The following is a 21,291-nucleotide window of genomic DNA, read 5'->3' on the forward strand; positions in this document are numbered from 1 at the left end:
AACAACCCCCCACATCACCCAACACCACCCAACATGAGGCAACACCTCTCCACACATTACCCAACACCCCCGCACCTTCCGATGCTAAATTGGCAGGAAGGAAGTCTACCTTACACTTTGGGATGCAGCGGGAGGGACCTAAGGCCCTGATTGGCTCAAAATAATGCCCGGATTTGTTATAGTCAAAAAGAGTAGGGCCAGATCAATGGTTTTCCAAAAAAAAGGGGAAAGAGGCCTGAGGAGGTCTGTACACCAATTTTATTGAGTAATAATTGTAAAGAGCTCTCAATGTCCACCAAAAGCTCTGTCTCAACTCAAGGCAATGTTTTGACACTTTAAAGCCTGTGTCAGGAGTTATTATCTTATAGTGATTGTGCAGTCATATAACGTAAAATAAGAGCGCACAACATAGAAGGCGCAGCCAAGCACGACTTTTTTGGTTGCGGTGTCAGTTGCTGCTGTTACAGCCTGAGGGGCCCAAAATCAGTACCAAAGAACGCAGCCATGCTGTTCCTTATTTGCAGGGAACCTCACCTGCTCCTTTAAAGAATAACTTTAAAAGGCATTTACATGCATAAATAGAAGCTTCTTTTAAAATTGTCCAGACTATATGAAGGTAAAAATATGTGTAAAGCCATTTTGCATATACTTTTATCCATAAGGAGCAGAGGCATTCCTGGGGGCAGAGCTTGAACATATGTGCTTACTTTTTGATTAAACTTATTATGAGAGGGAATTGTAATGACAAAACAAGGGTGATACTGAAAATACTGCTTTGATTAGTCACCCATCAGTAATCTATCAGTCTTTGTATATATAAAAAATGAACACACAAAATATGATATGTGCTTAATAGTGAACGCTCAGACTCACAACTATATCCCAGTGAAATATCACAGAGAAGCTGTGTAAAGAGACCATCATTGCTTGTTCACAGTCTCACCCACCATTACTGTGGGTCGGTGAACATGCATTTTGTGCAGCAGTGGTGATTAAGAATGTACCCGGAGTAGCTGTAAAGACTACAGTACCACCTTACTAAGATAAGTAGTTTTTGTTCCTTTTTTAGGAGCTGTGGATGTTGTTAAAATTTATTTTATGCAGTAATGGTGGATGAGACTGTGAACAAGCAATGATGGTCTCTTTACACAGCTTCTCTGTGATATTTCACTGGGATATAGTTGTGGGTCTGAGCGTTCACTATTAAGCACGTATCATATTTTGTGTGTTCATTTTTTATATATACAAAGACCGATAGATTGCTGATGGCTTACTTTTTGATTTTCAAGTTTCAAGTTTATTTAAAATTTCTTATACCACCTAATAAGACTTAATAAAAACATATATTGACTATAATACAAACTTAAAATTGGTAGACGTCTTTAGGGGTAGTTAATACATCCAAGGACACTTTAACCAGGGACAAACAGGAACAAAAGGGAAAAAAGTTAGAACTATAATATTATAGAGAAAGAGAGACAAATTAAGGAAAGTACACTGGGAAGGGTTGCTGTGGTGGAAGACCGCATGTTTTCGTCCTTAAAAGGACAGTTAGGTTTCAAAGGCATGTATAAATTTTCAAGAACATTTTGGCCCTGATTCTAAAAATAGCGCCTAACTTCTAGGCATAGTTGAGCGTAATTGTCAATCATCCGTTAGGTGCTGTTTATAGAATTGCACCTAGGGGCGCCTAAGCGGTAGGCGCAGGTAGGTATTGAAACCTTAGACGCACTCCCATTTAAGGCTGGGTTTCTTGTCCTAAATGAGTACGCCTAAGTTAGGCACCTACCAGTGCCTAAGTCAAATCACTCTCAAAATATACCCAGGATCTGCCCCTTAACCATGCCTGCTTTCTGGTAGGCACCTTGGAGTAGATGCTTGTCTCAAAGTGGGAGGCGCCTACCAAGTTAGGCTAAAAGCTAATATAGTTTTGGTTTTTAATGGTGCTTTCAATTAGCAGCACCGATTTAAGCTAAACTGAATAATTAAGTTAAGTGCCTGGTTCGGCTAGGTGCGTCGATCTAGGTCCTAACTCCGGGCGCTGTTTATAGAATTAGGGCCTTTGTGTGTACGAAACAGCAGGTGCAAATGTATGAGTGTAGTTACGGTGGGATAATTTTCAAAGGAAAAGTTGTCCTCTTAGACAATCACTGTAACTTCTGCATATAAGAGGCAATTCTGTAACTTGGTGCTTCGAATTAGGCACCACAATCAGGCATAATGAGCATCAGGGTGATGGGACTAAATCGCGCGAGACAACGGTGCGCCGACAACTGAGCGCAGACAACTGAGCGCAAGGTTGACGGCGCGCCGAAGAAAAGCACTATTTTAAAGGGCTCCGACAGGGGGTGTGGGGGGGAACCCCCCCACTTTACTTAACAGACATTGCGCTGGCGTTGTGGGGGGTTTGGGGGGTTGTAACACCCCACATTATACTTAAAACTGAACTTTTTCCCTAAAAAACAGGCAAAAAGTTCGGTTTCAAGTATAATGAGGGGGGTTACAACCCCCCAAACCCCCCACAACATCAGCGCGATGTCTGTTAAGTAAAATAGGGGGGTTCCCCACCAACACCCCCCGTCGGAACCCTTTAAAATAGTGCTTTTCTTCGGTGCACCATCAACCTTGCGCTCAGTTGTCGGCGCGCCGTTGTCTCGCGCGATTTTGTCTATGAACCGAGCATCAGTTCCATAAAGGAACTTAAGACACATCTAAAGTATTCTAGAATGCTAGCGTAAATCTGTTTTGGCACTTCAAAGATTAGGGGAAAGATTCTCAAAACTAAAATGTGCCTTTAACATGCTCGCTAAACTGGTTCCCGCCGGTTTAGCATGCGCGCATTTCAGCAGCGGATTTACCACGGTCTTTTCTAGCACACCATGGCGCCTATTTCTAGCTTTCCATGTGAAAAATATTGGAAAGCTTATACTATATTTAAAGGTGCAGAAAACAGGCAGCAATGTGTGCTTCACCTTTAGGTTTGCCAGTGGCGTAGTGGGGATGAGTGGCATTCCACCCAGGGCGGTGGTGTTCCTCTTCACCACCACCCCTGCCACGTGTGCACCCCCCCTTCCCTGTACCTTTTTATCTTCGGCGCGAGCAGCCATGAAGTAGCTGCTCGTGTCGGCTTCAACGCTCTCTCTGATGTCACTTCCTGGGCACGGGTCCCGGAAGTGACATCCGAGAGAGCGCAGAAGCCAACGCGAGCAGTAACTTTGTGGCTGCTTGCACCAAAGTTAAAATGGTACAGGGGAAGGGAAGGAGCTCGCACACGGCAGGGAAAGGAGTGGGAAGGGGGTAGTGGTGGAAAGCAGGAGGGGTGCCAGCACCCTGAGGAAGACCGCGATGGGTTTGCCTGGAACATGTGCATATAATCTGTGTTTACTGCACAGCTCTTGTGCATGCATACACTAGGCACGTTCTTCCCCCTTAAAGTCCCAATGCTCATTGTTAACAGCATGCATATAATTTGCATGTTATTAATATTGAGCATTACAAAGTTATTTTGTTGCACTGTTCTCATGGAATTCCCCAGCACTGTTCCATACAGCACCAAAGTTTTAAGCGTGGGCCTAAGTTCCTCCCATGTTTATGCCACTTTGGAGCTATACCCTATAGCACTTAGATGCCACTTTACAGAATAGCACCTAGTGACAACACCAATTAAAAGCACCTTTTCAAGTTTCAAGTTTCAAGTTTCAAGTTTATTCAGATTTGATTAATCGCTTTATCGTAATTCAAAGCGATGTACATGTGCATGTAAGTGGTGCATAGCTCTAGGTACGCGCTTATAGAATTGTCCCTCTAGCATACTAAGGGCTGGGCGACTGGGGCTGTTTGACCCGCATGCAGGCAATGGGGAGGTAGAATGGTCATGGGGACACGGTCCCCATGTGCATGGCTATCAGCTCCGCTGTCCTCTCAATGCCAATTTCCTGTTCCAGGGCAGGGGGACTGGCAGAGCAGGACAGCTGACCTGATAGCCATGCACATGCGGACCGTGTCCCTATGACCACTCTACCTCCCCATTGCCTGCATGCGGGTCAAACAGCCCCAATCGCCCAGCCCTTAGTATGCTAGAGGGACAATTCTATAAGCATGTACCACTTACTTGCACAAAAGGTGCTTTTAATTGGTGTTGTCACACATAAGTGCACTAGGTGCTAGTCTATAAAGTGGCATCTAAGTGCTATATGGTATAGCTCCAAAGTGGGCATAAACATGGGAGGAACTTGGGCAGAGCCCGGGCTTAGTGCCAGATAACATGTGTAGCTTACAGAATACTATCAGTTACAGATGCAGGCAGATTGTGGCCCCCAGGACCACTCTATGCATCCCACACTCCCTGGAGGAGAGGGTGCTTCACCCCAGATGGCCGCCATGTCAGGTAAACTACTGAATTGTCCTATTATATTGAACAAATTACAGAATGTATACACAACAATATAATCTGCAACTGCACTGACCAGGAGCAGTCTCCCCCACCCCCCCCCCCCTTTGATTTGTAATTCATCACCCTGGAATCAGATGTCAAGTTTCCTTGCTGCCAGGTACTTAAAAGATAAGATAGAGCACATTTTTCACTGGCATGCTGAATATACCTCCGCGTGCATTGTCACAGTTTAGAAACCCTCGTCCAGTTCCTTCTCGGTGATGGTGCTTCCATCTGTGAGGTGGATCTTTTCTTTGTTGCTTTGATCCAGCTCTGTGAAGAAGCTTTTGTTTCTATCCACATAACCTTGTGATAAGTTACCCTGCAATGCTTTGAAACATTCATTCCATATTCCTTGGTAGTGATTTTGGTCATAGCTTTAACCCCTTAAAACGCTCCTCTTCCCTAAACAGGATGACCCACCTTAAATTTTTCATGAAAAGACTCCTGACCCGCTGACTCTCTATTCCACGTTGTTGCTCTAAGACTATGAACATTCCTACCTATTTATTTATCTCCCTCCTTAGAAAACCCTGCTTAACCTCCCTCTATGCAAGCTATACAGTTCTCAGTCCTCTCTCCATTGCTGTAGCTCGCTGATTCTCCTCAGCCATTTTTCCTGTAAACCGCCTTGAACCCGTGGTATAAATAAAAATTTATATTATGTTATGTTTGTCTGGGTGCTCGTGGAGTTTGTTTCTTCTGTTTTTTCCATATGTAATAGGCTTTCTTGAAAGGGCCCCACCTTCGAACACCAGAAATGCAGTCTGTTCTTGTTCCTTTCTTGGGGCGGGGGGGGGGGGGGGCTTTGAAGTCTATAGTTTTCAGTGCTGCTTCCTTGTCCATGTTTCTGCTACCTTGCATTTGCTTCTTCCATAGGAATTCAATCATGAGATTGCTTTTATAAATTCTAACGCTAGTTCTGCCTCAGGCCTCCTCTCAAGTGCGCTGATGAAGGCACTGTCTGATTCTGGCAGGCTACAAAGGAGTAAGACTGCTACATGATTATCTTTATATCCTCTCTAATCCCACCTAGCTGCACTCTCACTTCCAGCATGGCATTCAAATGGGCCTCCATCTCTTTCTGTCTGCTCAGCTTTCTTTCCTGTAGCATTTTCAATGTGTTCCATGTACCCTTTGCTCTATTCTCATTCTTTTATTCAACTAATGGTTTATATCGCTTGTCTATATTTTCTGTCCTACTCTTCTGGGTTAAAGGCTGACTTCTTTTGGTAATAACCTTTCACTAATCATTTTTTCCATAGAACCATTATTACTTTAAAATTCCAGAAATTTATAACTCTCATTCTGTAGCTTACCCACCAAAAGTTTGAGTTTAGAGCTCCCATTCATTTTTTTCCCCTTTTTTGGTAGCCTTCCTATAATCTATGCTTTTTCCCAAGCCTGTCCTATCAACAGGATTAATCTGAATGGTTATAAACAAATAAGTCAATATTCAGTTTGTGCAGAATTAGTCCCAGATATTCAGTGCCGGACTATGTCCAGGCATCGGCAATGAGTATCTGGGGCTAATTCCTCATATGCTAGACAGAGGAACTGTGCAGCTTTGGAGGGAGAAGAAGGCATCTTGAATGGTAAGTTGAGTACTGTCAGCAAAACACCACATATCGTCCCCATCATGGTTGGTATGGTGGTGACTTCACAACCAGCATTTAAACATGGGTGGTCCGGGCCTACATAGAGTGGTGAGTTCCGGTCATGTTGTTAACATAAGAATTGCCATACTGAGGCAGACCAAAGGTCCATCAAGCCCAGTATCCTGTTTCCAACAGTGGTCAACCCAGGTCCCAAGCACCTAGCTAGATCCCAAGTAGCAAAACTGATTCTATGCTGCTTATCCTAGGAATAAGTAGTAGATTTCCCCAAGCCATCTCAATAATGGCCTATGGACTTCTCTTTTAGGAAATTAGCCAAACCTTTTTTTAAACCCTGCTAAGCTAATTGATTCCACCACATTCTCTGGCAATGAATTCCAGAATTGAATTACATGTGGTGTGAAGAAATATTTTCTCCAGTTTGTTTTAAATCTACTACTTAATAGCATCATCACATGTCCCCTAGTCCTAGTATTTTTGGGAAGAGTGAACAAACGATTCACATCTACCCTTTCCACTTCACTCATTATTTTATAGGCCTCTATCATATTACCCCCTGAGCCGTCTCTTCTCCAAGTGCCCTAGCACTTTAGCCTTTCCCCTTTCCCCATAGGGAAGTCGTCCCATCCCTTTTATCATTTTTGTTATTCTTCTCTGTACCTTTTCTAATTCCGCTATAACTTTTTTGCAATACGGTGACCAGAACTGCACACAGGGCATTATAACATTTTCATCTTTGTTTTCCATTCCTTTCCTGACAATTCCTAACATTCTATTTGTTTTCTTAGTAGCTGCTGCACATTGAGCTGAGGGTTTCAACGTATCTTCAAAATGATACCTAGATCCTTTTCCTGGGCAGTGACTCCTAACAGAGAACCCAGCATCACATAGCTATAGTTTGGGTTCCTCTTTCCCACATACATGAATTTCTACTTGCTCACATTAAACATCATCTGCCATTTTGACGCCCAGTCTTCCAGTCTCACAAGGTCCTCTTGCAATTTTTCACAATCCTCTTGCGATTTAACAACTTTGAACAACTATGAGTCATCAGCAAATTTAATTATCTCACTAGTTATTCCCATCTTTAAATCATTGATAAATATGTTAAAAAGCAGCAGTCCAAGCACAGACCTCTGGGGAACACCACTATTTAACACTCCAAAACCCTTGATATAAATTCACTTGCTCCCCAAACAAAAGGAATAAATTGCCTGTGAGCACGGAGTTATATGTCGAAAGCAGCCTTAATGCCCTGACGTAGCATAGCTGGCTGGTCATCGTCAACTAAAAACATAATTTATTCCTTTTGTTTGGGGAGCAAGTGAATTTATATCAAGGGTTTTGGAGTGTTGGATAATTAGTCCCTTGAGTTTGATTGTGGAATAGAACACCACTATTTACCCTTTTCCATTGAGAATATTGACCATTTAAACTCACTCTCTTTTTTCTGTCTTTCAATCCATAAAAGGACATTACCTCCTAACCCATGACTTTCTAATTTCCTCAGAAGTCTTTCATGAGGTACTTTGTTGGACAGACTGAATGGACCGTGAGGGACTTTTTATGCCGTCATTTACTGTGTTACTGTGTTAGTGAGACAGGAACAATTGGGCATTGTTCCTCTTCCATTTGAACCAGGAGAATAATCTTGAAAAATAAGGGGGGGGGGTCCCAAAGGGATTCTAAAATGGTGGGAGGAATAAAGAGGACAACTTAGGTTGAGAATTTGGTAAAGTCTGTGCACCTATTAATTGGCAGGGGGTTGTATAGGCTGTAATTAAACAAATTTGTTCATTTTTAAAATGTTATATACACATTCCTACTCTGTAATGCAATATACAGCAGAACTATAATAGTCTAGTATTTTGGAAATGATAAGTAAAAATAATAATCTTTTCATTTACTGCCTTGTTATCCCATGAAGAAAGGCAGTATATTAAATAAAATAATCCATAAGCCATTTAGAAAATTAATAACAGAATTGCTATTTTTACTCTCTTCAATAAACTGAAGACCTATAGACAGGCTGTAATCATAGAGAGCACAGATGCTGGATGCAGAAAAAGGAATTTTTAGAGAAAGTTTTAAAAGCATAACTATTTGATTTTACTTATACTGTATTCACAATCACGGTATTTGCTTTTGTAGCATATATTCAGACTTCCTCGGTGGTTTTATGGGACATAACCATTATAAGATGAGAAAAAAGACAATACCAATCAAAACTAACCCATGCCACTTTTTTTTTTCAACTCTGCTAATCTTAATTGAATCAATGTCTTGGCATATGTTGACAGTGAAAGATTGCACAAACCTGGGAGGCCACGCTGGACAGAGCTTCCAGAATAGAAGCATCTTCTTTAATCATTAATTTGCTCATTCACTCCCTTTTGCCCCCATTCTTCAATGTCTCAGACGGTGTACCCACACAACCTTCTCCTTTGGCAATCATTTATAAGTGTTCTTGCTAATATGCTCACAGTTTTTGAAGTGACTAATTTTGCTGAAAAGGTTCTGGCTGTGACGCTTTATCGGCATATGAAATCTAGCTTTGATTTAATAAAGTGAAATAATATTTGCCAGGGCATTTTTTTTGTGTGTGGAAATGACATATAAAACTCCTGTTTGTAGATTGTTGCTTTTTAAATCAATGAAATTTTGGAACTTTAGGTATTACTATTTTCTTTAATTTATAAAAACTAACGGAATTAGCATTTATTTCAAAGTGTGCTGCAGTTGTTTCCATGTGAACTTGGTTTCATATTCATAAGCTGTTTTATATTTTTCCAAACATTGATTTAAGTTAGTTGGATGAGCTTTGTTTAAGATAAGTCTAACAAGCCTAACTTTTGTTAATCTGTAAATTAAAAAATAAAGATCCTATTGACTTAGGATAAGATTCCTAGTATGCATATTTCTTTGAACATTTAAAGAATTGATGTTTTCAAAATGACAAATTTGAACCTCTCAGGTACCTCTTATTCTACCCAAAAACAGAGAAGAGCCAAGAAATGAAGGAATTTGAACTGAAGGGATGCTTATTGAAAGCAAAATTAAGATAAGTGCATTACTTCCTAAGGATTTGAACAAGTTTTTATATATAGCACTTTATTGCACTAACCATTGCCCGCAAAACATAAAAAAAATTAATTGAAGGAGGTTTTTCTGGGACCTATGAAAGAAAATCGAACCATAACAGCTGTTAATTTTGACATCAAAATATTTTTTGCAAAAGTAGCTCTCTGAGGTCTTTTTTCTCCATAAGTGATCTTATTGTTTGAAGCAGATCTATTTTTTTTGACCATGAGTGTTCACATATGGTCTGTTGATATCTCATTATTTATTGATGGTCCAAGAAATGTTCGAGGCTTGTGTTAAGGCAGAGCTTGCAGGACTGGGGCAGGGACAGCGACAAAACTCATGGGGACGGGATGGGGAAATTGAGTTCCTGCAGGAACAGGGAAAAATTTGTCCCCGTGTCATTCTCTACTATATAGTAACTATAATGTACACACCCATTCCTTGCCCAAACCCCTTCCATCCCTCCCATAACAGGGCCAGATTCTACAAATGGTGTTCAAATTAGGCACCACTAGGTGCCTTCATTACGGATGCCTAGCAATGCCTAAGTAAAATACGCGCACAACCCAATTTGTTTCAATTAGCTTAAATGGCGTGTAGTTGACCATGCCATTAAAATTAATTGATACTTTTTTAATATCCAATTAAGAGTTAAACTAAACTAAACTAAACCTTAAGCTTATACAGTATATCACAACTTCTCTATAAAGGTAGAGCTTGACATGGTTTACAAAAAATTAAAAGGAAAGAACAATAAGAATTGGTAGTAGAGAGAAGCAAAATTTACATTTTTGAAAATAGCCAAGTTTTCAGATGTTTTCAAAATGATTGGAAAGAGGCCAGATTGTGCAGCTGGACAGGAAAATTATTCTAAAGCTCTGTAGTTTTGAAGTAAAGATATTTCCCTAATTTTCCAATATAGATAGCACCTTTTAACACGGGGGAAAGATAATTTGAGCTTTTGGATAGATCTGGTAATATCTGGTCTCGCAGAATTCCAAGATAGTGGAATTAAAGGGGGAAGAATGCCATGCAAGATCTTAAAAGTTAGGCAGGCACATTTACAGTAGACCCTAGAAATTACTGGGAGCCAGTGGAGTTGTAACAAGAGCGGAGAAACATGGTCAAATTTGCTTTTTACAAAGATCAATCTAGCTGCAATACTGTATTCTGGACCTGCTAAAGTCTGAAGATTTTTCTTGGTCAGACTTAAATAGATCGAATTACAATCATCCAATCTCGACAGAATGATTGATTATACAAGGACAGTAAAATGTTGTTGTTGGAAACAGAGTGGCGCCAATTGATGCCTAAGTCAAGATGCCCTCCAACGCCTAATGATGCCTACCTGAAAAGTAGGCATGATTATGGGAGGGAAATAGGCATGGTTGACTTAGGCATCACTAGGCATCCGAGTCAGGTTCCAGTAAATTAGGCCTGGTAAACCTAGCCTAATATACCAGTGTCTACTTCTAAGGCACCTAGTGATGCCTAAGTCCATTTAGACACCACTAGGCCTGATTCTATAAGTGGTGCCTAGTGGTTGATTGACAACCACATAGAGCAGCGCCTACCATGTAGGTACGCTTAGGTGCCATTTATAGAATCTGGCCCTTAGTGTGTTAATTAGCATGTGTTGTCATGCCAAATCAATAGCAGTTATCATGCTTGTGAGTTAGCAGTATGCACTGTCATGTATTAACTACTTAGTGCACTTTAGTAGAAGGGTCCCTGAGTTTGCTATGTTGTTTAATATTAATATGACACCGCATTAGCCTATTTTTCAAAGGAGAAAAAAAAAATCAAGCACAAGATTGTTGTGTTTGTCTGTATCTATTTGTGTCTATCCTTTAATAACATTTTTTGTTTTACCTTCAAATTTTCAGGGCATTTCTTTGGGGACATACAAACTCTAAAAGGTCTAGTTTTTATGTTTTGGATCCATGCACGACCTTTTAAGCAGGTCTTGCTCTAAAAAAAAAGTGATGCTCTGTATCACACAAAAGTTTTCCTTTGACTTTTGAAAAATATAAGAACAGCATGCTGATGCAAAGACCACATGCATGCTTATATCACTTCTATCTCATTTTATCTTCATGTATCAACAACCTATGTTTTTGTACATGTCAAGATTAAACATGGCATTTCCTTTCAGGCAATAAGAATTGGCGACATGTTTAACACAGTTGGGTGCTACAGGATAGCAACTTTCAGATTATCTGATGAAAAGCAGTTGTACAGTTGTGTAATGGTTAAAGGGTTTATAAAACTTAGTGCTTGTCCATCAGAACTTGGGGGATTTCCAACTAGTGCCACACATTGATTTCCTTTTGTTCCCCAGTGCTGTCCTGTCAGCATTGGAGGAAGAACTGTAACATGATTCTCTAAGCAAATGCCAAGAATGAAATTGCTAACTGTTCAGTCATGGCATGCTCCGTAGGCAAGAGTTTTTTTTATAAATACCAATTTTCATCTATTTTTAGAATTATTATTGTACAGCATCTACCTCTCCAACAATAATTTCTAAGACCACTGTAACATCAACAGTAAAGAGGAAGTCAAAAGTGCACTAATACAAATTCCATTGCTGAAACATAGAGTTATTTAGGTTACCACAGTGATGAGATGTAAAGCATGCAAATTGCCCTTTAGGTAGCATGACCCTTAGCAGTAGTATTTGGTTCAATTTTAAATCCAGCACCAGCAAAGGAACCTACTTGATATCGGGGACCTTCAAGGTAGGCTAATTGGGAGAATAGGTGATGGATCTTGGCTGATTGGGGGATCTTGGTAAAGGGGCTTTGAACTGTGGAGAAGGTCTCCCTAGACTGGGGGGCTTTATGTGGGAGGATTTTGAGGTCAGAATCTGAGAGGCTTTTTGGAGGGTTCTTCTGGATCTGGGGAGCTTTTTTTTTAATATATATCATTTTTATTAAGGAATCAAAGGAGAACGGACATATCTTCCACTAGTCTCTCGTGTCTGGTCTGGAGTGGGGGAGGGGAGTGGGGGTATGAATGTTTAGTGTATGGCTGTAGAGTGAAAGGGTGGAGTGTGTATGCTTTGTTCTCATTGGCAGGATCTGGGGAGCTTTATTTCAGGGGTCCTTCCAGATCAGGATAACTTTATTGGGGCTTGCCTTCTGGATCTGGTCAAATATTGGTGGGGGGGGGGAATTCTGGATCAGGGGACTTTATTGAGGGGCATCTTAGAGGGTCTCACTAACTGGCCCCTTTGAGAAGTGCTCAGGAGCATCCTGGTTCTTTGTGTAATTAAACTACGAGGAGCCTATTTGGTAGATACAAATCCTTTGCACTAATTGTTGTAATGTTCCTAGAATCTCTCCAGTTAACACTCAAAATATTCTACCATGCAATAAGTGTAGCAGGTAGTAATTTCATCTTTGATAAAGGGGCAGATGGATTTTGGGGGGCAAATCCTTCAAAGTCACTATGTTTGAAACAAATATTCTTTACAGATATCGATGCCGCTGATCAGTAGTTTGTCTAAATTTCAAGGAGATGTTTTAGAGGCACCGTGTGGGCAGGGCTAGGGTGGGCTTATGACTTGGATGTTTTTCTGGTGATTTTGAGCCAATCAAGGCCTTTGACCCCTCCCACTGCATCCCAAGATTCTTTGGGATGGGGAAGGCCTGTAATTCTGAGCACATGGCCCTATAAACAGAAGGAAGTGGGCTTCCCTCCTGCTGATATGTCATCCGAAGGTGCAGGGGTTGTCGGAGGATGTGGTGAGATGTCAGGAGATGTAGGGAGATGAGTGGATGTAGGGAGATGTTGAGGGATGTTGGGAGATGTCATGTGGATGTGGGAGATGTCAGGCGATGTCCTATTTGGGTGATGGGAGGGGGTCATGACCATTGTGGGAGTAAGGGAGGGTCATGCCTTCTTGTCAGTTTGGGCACCTTTGGGGAACTTAGATGCAACTAAAACAGATCTAACTCCCTGCGTCTAAGTTCTGCCTAGGAATTCTTCGGTTATTCCCTCAGGAAGTCTAGGTCTAAGCCCACCTGATGCCTACCCATAACACACTGTCCAACACACTCCTTTGAGCTCTGGATGCGCAGCAGCTTAGAAGTGCTACTGAACGTCCAGAAAGTTGGTTTTGATTATCGGCACATGGATGTCCCTGCTATTAGGACATCCAAGTGCCGACTTAGGCGGGTTTTTGGACGTTTCAAAGTTTTGATTATGCTCCCATAGCTATTTCAGAAATATCTTTGACTTGAGTAGGATTGAAACTGGAATAACACATTATAAAGCATGTATTAATTGCTGATGGACTACCCAGATGTATATTTTTTTTATCACTGTAACTGCTTGGAGCTTTGTGGTTAAGTGGAATGCAAATGTGGAAATTAAATTTAATTAAATTAAGTTACCTCTGGAGTGCAAGCCATCAGACCCCTTCTAGTTACCAAAAAAACAATTATATGAGAAGCATAAAGAAAACGTATTTAGAAGACTGATACACTTACAAGGACATTTCAGGTAACAGGAAACAACAAATATTGTTTATGTAATTTTTCAGCTTGTTGAGAAATATTTGGAAAGACCACAATTTTTCCATTGATTAACTGTTCTCCTATGTCACTGAAATACAACCTAAGTAGTGGAGAAGTTACCTAGTGGTTAGAGCAGCTGCTTCAGCCCCCTGAGGTTGTGAGTTCAATTCCTACTGCAGCTCCTTGTGACTCTGGACAAGTCACATAACACTTCATTGCCCCAGATATAAAATAAATACCTAAAATATATAAACCACTTTGATTGCAACCATACAGAAAAAGCAGTATATCAAGTCCTATCCCTTACCCTATCTCTATCTGTTAATTGCAAAAAAGATCAGCAAAGTTGCATGAGAAAACTATGTCAGCTTTCTATGGGTAGGCTATGTTTCTGCCTTTTTCTCTAGATGAACCAAATGTTTCTTCAGGCTGAAAGTTTCCTAGTGAGCATGCTACCAGTAACATGGTGGCTGCTGCTGAAAGAGGCTGGTGCAGACTCCACCCCTCCTCCTGGGCTTTCCTGCCCCTCGGGTGATGTCAGCTGTGATGTTGGAAGAAAAGCTTGAGGCTGATTGGCTGAAAAATGGAGAGGGGGCAGAGCAGGCCCTGCATGGTACAAAATTCAGTTTAAAGAGCTGCCGGGGTCAGGACTTGCCCTCTTTCCCCCTCTCCCCCGCCCCAACAGCAGGATTGTTCCTGTCTCACTCTCCCTATCTTATATGAAATCTTTTGTGTGTGGTCAAGGGGACAACATAATATTTATGGGCGGTCACTGTTACTTTGACCAGTCAAGCTGTCTGACGTTAGGCAGGTAATGAATTTGTTAGCTAGTATAAGATGCAAATTTAGAGAACCTAAATGTATCTCGTCAACTGCAGAGGCACTTGAGCACTAAAGCATTCCACCATGGAAAAGGAGATTGGTACCACAGGGTGAGGAACTGCTATGCCTACATGCAAGGCAGGTGGACTGATGAAGGACCGGTGCTGTGGCCTAGCTGGAAAGGGCAACATGGCAGGCCAATGCAGGGACTATTAGACTGACTCCATAACTGCCAGGCGAGGAGGAGTGTACTTAGAATACTGAAAGCTCTGGTGCTTCCTAGAGTGTATTTTCTTTCATGATTATGCATCAATAAAGTTGCGGCCTTTTGTTCCCAGAAATGTGTCTGTATAAATATTAAAAATGCTGGGTATTGCTAGGGCATACAAAAGCATGCAGCCTGCCCATGTTATTACTGGAAGGTAATAAGCATATACTATCAATGGCAAATCATTCAAAGAGATTTCTAAAGACCCTAGTCTATATATATAAAATCGGAGGTATGTATGTGTGTATGTATGTATGTGTGTGTGTGTGTGTATGTGCTGTGATCACGCAAAAACGGCTTGACCGATTTGAACGAAACTTGGTATGCAGATCCCTCATTACCTGGGATGATATGTTCTGGGGGTCTCACGGCCCACCTGCACACGTGGGCGGAGCTACAAACATAAAATCAGATTTCACCCATTCATGTCAATGGAAAAAATGTAAAAAGCTGCCATTCTCACAGTAATTCAAAAACGGCTTGACCGATTTGAACGAAACTTGGTATGCAGATCCCTCACTACCTGGGGTGATATGTTCTGGGGGTCTCGCGGCCCACCTGCACACGTGGGCGGAGCTACAAACAGAAAATCAGATTTCACCCAATCATGTCAATGGAAAAAATGTAAAAAGCTGCCATTCTCACAGTAATTCAAAAACGGCTTGACCGATTTGAACGAAACTTGGTATGCAGATCCCTCACTACCTGGGCTGGTATGTTCTGGGGGTCTCGCGGCCCACCTACACACGTGGGTGGAGCTACAAACTGAAAATCAGATTTCACCCATTCATGTCAATGTCAGCAGCCGCGTGGCAGAGGGAGAGGAGAACAGCGAGGGAGCGAGAGGAGAAGAGCGGCGGTGAGAGTTAGCTCCGCCCACCCGCGTCACCAGCCGTGACAGCAGGATCGGCGCCCAGACTCCCCTTAAGAGAAGGGAGCCGGGCGCGGAGGAAGCCACAGCAGCCACGTGGCAGAGGGAGAGGAGAACAGCGAGGGAGTGAGAGGAGAAGAGCGGCGGTGAGGAGCGGGTAGCGGCGAGAGTTAGCTCCGCCCACCTGCGTCACCAGCCGCGACAGTAGGATTGGCGCCCGGACTCCCCCTTAAGAGAAGGGAGCCGGGCGCGGAGGAAGCCACAGCAGCCGCGTGGCAGAGGGAGAGGAGAACAGCGAGGGAGCGAGAGGAGAAGAGCGGCGGTGAGGAATGGGTAGCGGCGAGAGTTAGCTCCGCCCACCCGTGTCACCAGCCGCGACAGCAGGATCGGCGCCCGGACTCCCCTTAAGAGGGGGGGTGCCAACGGCGCGCGGCCGTTCGGCGCGCAGCGAAGGCGAGCGGCAAAGGCGCTCGCCTTAGCGAGATTGCCTTTGCGTAGGAGCCTTGGAAGGAGCCCAGGCAGCCCAGCAGCGAATCCTAAACTTCTAACTAAAATAAATAAATAAATAAATAAATAAAAACACTTTTTTTCTTCTGTTGTCATTCTTCTCTTCTCTCTCTATTCTTTCAGATAGCTGCACGCAGAGCTAACTCACACTCACACTCAGCCAACCCTTTCAGATACCCTCAGCTCCTAACTTCGTATTCTCTCAGACACCCAAATCTTTCATAATCTCGCACTAGCTCTCAGTAGGATTTTTCTAACTCTCTTTTCTTTTTCTAATTACTGACAGGCAGATCTAATTTGCAACTTGGAAATGGCAGGGAGGACTAGAAGCGCCAAGGCTACAATCAAATCCAGCATTCCAGCCACCATGGGGACCCTGGAAGAGATCACGGACGGCGTACAAAGGGAGGAGGACTCAGGACGGTGGACAGAGGTCTCCGTGCAGACCGAATCCACCCCCGGGAACTACACTACACTCTCCACGCAGACAGAGGAGGCTGCTCAGCTGGATGGAGCCCTCATGCAGGAACTGTGGAGCCTCAGGGAGGAGGTGGTTCACCTGAGAAGCATCCGAGAGGATGAAGCCTACATCGACGGAGTCGTTCAGGAGTTGTCCCAAATTACAGAGCAGACCCACGACAAGTCCATTCTCGAGACACCCAAATCATTAGCTTTGAAGCCAACATTTGGGATACAGGAAATGGCTGGCGGCAATGACACCTGGCAGTTGGTGACCTCTTCCACAGGTAAACATAGAAGATCCCCCCCCCTTTTTTCAATCTCTTCATCCTCTTCTTTTTCTTCCCAACAGGCCAACCCTACATCAACTCCTCAACTCGTCCTGAAGAATAGATTCCAGATTCTTCAGGAAGAAGCCGCCGACAAGGTACAGGAGCAGGCCCAGCATGAAGAACTCGAAGAACAGGAGCAGGCCCAACATGCAACCCCATCTGATGACCGACTTCCCCCTCCACAACGGAAGAAGCGCAGAGTTATAGTCATTGGGGACTCCATGCTGAGGGGCACCGAGGGACCAATCTGCAGACCGGATGCTCACTCAAGAGAGGTTTGCTGTCTGCCTGGAGCCAAAATACGGGACGTCACCACCAGCCTGGGCGTTGACTTGTGCATTTACTGATTTCCAGTACAGGTATTAATGTCAAGATCTCTTGTTATGTATTAGTATTGTTTTATTCTTATGTTATGCAAAATTTTCAATAAAACATACTGAACTTAAAAAAAACAAAACAGTAAAATAACATATCTTATTAATAATAATAATAACAGTTTATATACTGCAGGACCGTGAAGTTCTATGTGGTTTACAATGAGTAAAAATGCTACAAATTGAGTAGAACTAACAAAGTTAGCAAAGGACAACAAACAAACTGCAGACAATGTACAAGATGCAGGCGTTGTTTATTAAATAAATAAAAAAGCAGTAAAATATACAACCTTATTACCAACCAAGGGACCCGACACGGTCCGTGTTTCGGATAACACGCCTTCCTCAGGGGTCCATTGCATAGTATATGCTTGTCTACATTCGTTCCATATAGGCGTTTGTTTGATATCTTTTGTGCGGTTTGTTTCATACCTTAACCACCATGGACCCCTGAGGAAGGCGTATTATCCGAAACACGGACCGTGTCGGATCCCTTGGTTGGTAATAAGGTTGTATATTTTACTGCTTTTTTATTTATTTAATAAACAACGCCTGCATCTTGTACATTATCTGCAGTTTGTTTGTTGTCCTTTGCTTGCTGCTTGCTTCACTGCAGACTACGTTGGATTCTTCTTTTCCTTGAACTAACAAATTTAGAAATTAGTGGCTAACAGTTTTAGAGATCAGTTGTTGTGGGAGATTGTGCAGATCAGCTAGCTAAGTACTTCAGGAACAGATATGTTTTTTAGGTGTCTCCTAAATTCCCCATAGTTATTAGCATGCATAAGTAATTTTTCCAAATCTTTACCCCATAATGCTGCTTGTTAAGAAAAAAAGATGTTGATGATGTCTTTTAAATTTATAATCTCTAACCGGTGGAGAGACAAACTTCAGGTGTAACTGTAGCTTATGCTGATAATGCCCCCCGCCCCCACACACACACAATCTTGTTGAAAACAGACACTTAACTCTAGGTAACTGCTGACTTTGTTCACATGACCCAATCTTTGCCTTGGCTCCATCCAACATCTAGGCATCTAAGTTTAGGATCCCTGTTGAAATGGGTTCCATAATTTAGGAGCTCAATTAGAGAAAACTTTTGACTTGCCAGATGAACTGTAGGTGCTTAGGCTCCCTTTTATGAAGCCAAACTAGGCTTTTTTTTATTGCTGGCTACGGTGGTATTAGTCCAATGCTCATTTATTTATTCAATTTTCTATACTGTTCTTCTGGGGGAGCTCAGAATGGTTTACATGAATTTATTCAGGTACTTGACCATTTTTCCCTCTCTGTCCCAGCAGGCTCACAATCTATCTAATGTATCTGGGGCAATGAGGGGGGGGGGGGGATTAAGTGACTTGCCTAGGGTCACAAGGAGCAGTGTGGGTTTGAACTCACAACCTCGGGGTGCTGAGGCTGACACTTTAACCACTGTGCCACACTCTCCCCCAAGAGCATTGGAGCTAATACTGCTGAGACCGGTAATAAAAAAGCTTAACTTTGTAAAAAGGGGGGGGGGGTTAATTCCTTAAAGGACTCTTTTGCTAAAGGGCATCAACCCCTTAATGAGCAGCTAGTGCATGCTAACAGGCCACTGCAGAATATGTTAAAGTATTTTATGATAATTTACATGTTTGTGCACACTAACCCATTCATTACCTATTTCTAAAAATACATTTTAGGAGGTGGCCATTTCATGGGCAGAGAGTGGGTATTCCTGTATTATTCAGCTAGCATATAAATGATTTGTGCATTCTAACTGGATAATGCAGAGTGAACACGGGCACACCCAATGTCTCTTAAAGAGGAGATGGTAAATGCTTCTGTGTTAACTGTATGCAGGTGTCATGTGCTAATGATAATATTGCATGACCTGTATTAAAACATTTTTTAAAAATCCCTCCATTTATAGCATTAAATCTGGGCTTATTGCATGGGAACGTCCCACATTAAAATGCTTTAAGCCCAGATTGTACAACGCTTTAGTATAAGGACCCCTATGTTAAGTATTCAAATCTTTTGAATATTTGCCTCATTTGTCAGAACACTGTTTATAGGCAGGGCAGGATTAACCAATAGGCCAAGTAGACATGGCCTAGGGCCCGAAATGGTCAGAGGGGCCCGATGAAGGAGGGCATCAACATTGTTTTTTCCTAATGGCGATGGGCCCCTCCAGCATCGATCAGCAACACGGGCCCTACCCCGATCGGCAATACCCCCCACCCCCCACCGACGGAAAGTAAGACAAGCAAGCAATGCGGGTAAGAAAGGCAACGAGAACTGTAATTGTGCAAGCAGTGCTGTTTGCCCAAAGCTTCCCTCTGACGCAGCTTCCTGTTTCCGCCTGGGCGCATGGTGGGGTAGGGAGGGGCGGGGCAGGGCAGGGGGCCCGGTGTACTTGTGTGCCTAGGGGCCCTCGATGAATTAATCCTGCCCTGTTTATAGAAAAAAGTCATATCTCAAGTCATACATGAGGTTTTGGATTAGATCTACTAAATTTACAAGGTTTCATTTTTTAATTTGCTTTCCTAAGACATCTCGCAGAGACCATATTCCAAAATACTATTTCTTATTCATTTGATAAATGGGAAAAGATTATGGCCCTCTTTTATAAAGCTGCATCAGCACCGAATCCTATAGGAATTAAATGGGCTTCAGTGCATTTACCAAGGCAGCATTGCTACCACAGCTTTGTAAAAGGTGCTCTACGTGTTCTCTAAACCAATCCAGATTTATTTTGAAATCACAGCAATTTACATTCTTATAATGATAATTGCATTTTATATAGTGGGAATATGGATTTGCAGTCTTACTGTGTTAATGTCCTGTTTAAAACATCACCAAGCAGTGATAAGGCCTGTGTGATAATTTTTCCTTTTGCTTGTAGTGCAGACTTCCTGCATAAACCAAGCTAAGCTGTAAAGTAATACCCAGGTGCAAAATTCATTCATTATGCATGGCATGTGCATTAGTCCCATAATTATTGATAATATGTTTTATAATAGTTATTTTACATACATTAACTCCTACAGTTAAATTACAACTAAAGCATAGCAATCTTGAATATTTTGCTGTAATAAATATGGTCTCACAGGGTCTTGTGGCTCTTTGAAGTTAAGAGCTATTGTACGCTGCATAGCTTTGACTTACTTATTTTAAATATCAAAAGAGCACTGTTATTTTTTTCATATCAGATATTCTTTTTTTAAATATTTAGCTTTTATTGAATTTGTACTATGTTATACTGAGGCAAAGAAACAGAAGAATATGATTATTCTCAAAGGAAGAATAACTTGCATTATTAACCAGGCATCAGAAAGACATTTTCCATTAGTACTAATATGCCACTTAGATAATTTTGAATTATACATGTTAGATATTATAATCCATACCGGAGGAATGAAATATTATCTAGTGCAAGGGCAGGCAACCATGGTCCTTGAGGGCCATAAAATAGTTGGATTTCAAAATTTCCATATTGATATGTATGAGATTGATTTTCATGTACTTCTTCATATCTAATGCATATTATGGAAATCTTGATAACCCAACTGGATTGTTGTCCTCAAGGACTGTGGTTGTCTACCCCTGGTTTAGTGATTAAGCCATAAAACTATGTGAAACCTAGTGACATAAATCCCTTCTACTCCAAAATATTTTGAACTTTGAGAACGAGAAGGAGCTAAGAGCAAGTCTTCACCAGTCCTGCTATTAACGAGCTGATGGCTGACCACCCCACATCCTTAATTCCTACGCTCTTCCCCTTTCCTCTTCACAGTTGCCCAAATAGGTGCAGGTGGAAGCCTGTAAAATTGGCTATTGCATGCGTGAATGTCATTTGCAGGCATCATATGCTGCTATTGATGGACATGAAAGTGTCTAGGTCTCAAGACCATTCTTATGTGAATGTCTGAAAGTTTTGAGATGTTTCTAGTTGATGTGAGTATCTGTATCTGTTCATTGAGTTCAAACATTTATGAATTGTTCTTCAATCATGGCAATTTAC

Source organism: Geotrypetes seraphini, chromosome 4 (genome assembly GCF_902459505.1).
Source record: "Geotrypetes seraphini chromosome 4, aGeoSer1.1, whole genome shotgun sequence".
Classification (NCBI taxonomy): domain Eukaryota; kingdom Metazoa; phylum Chordata; class Amphibia; order Gymnophiona; family Dermophiidae; genus Geotrypetes; species Geotrypetes seraphini.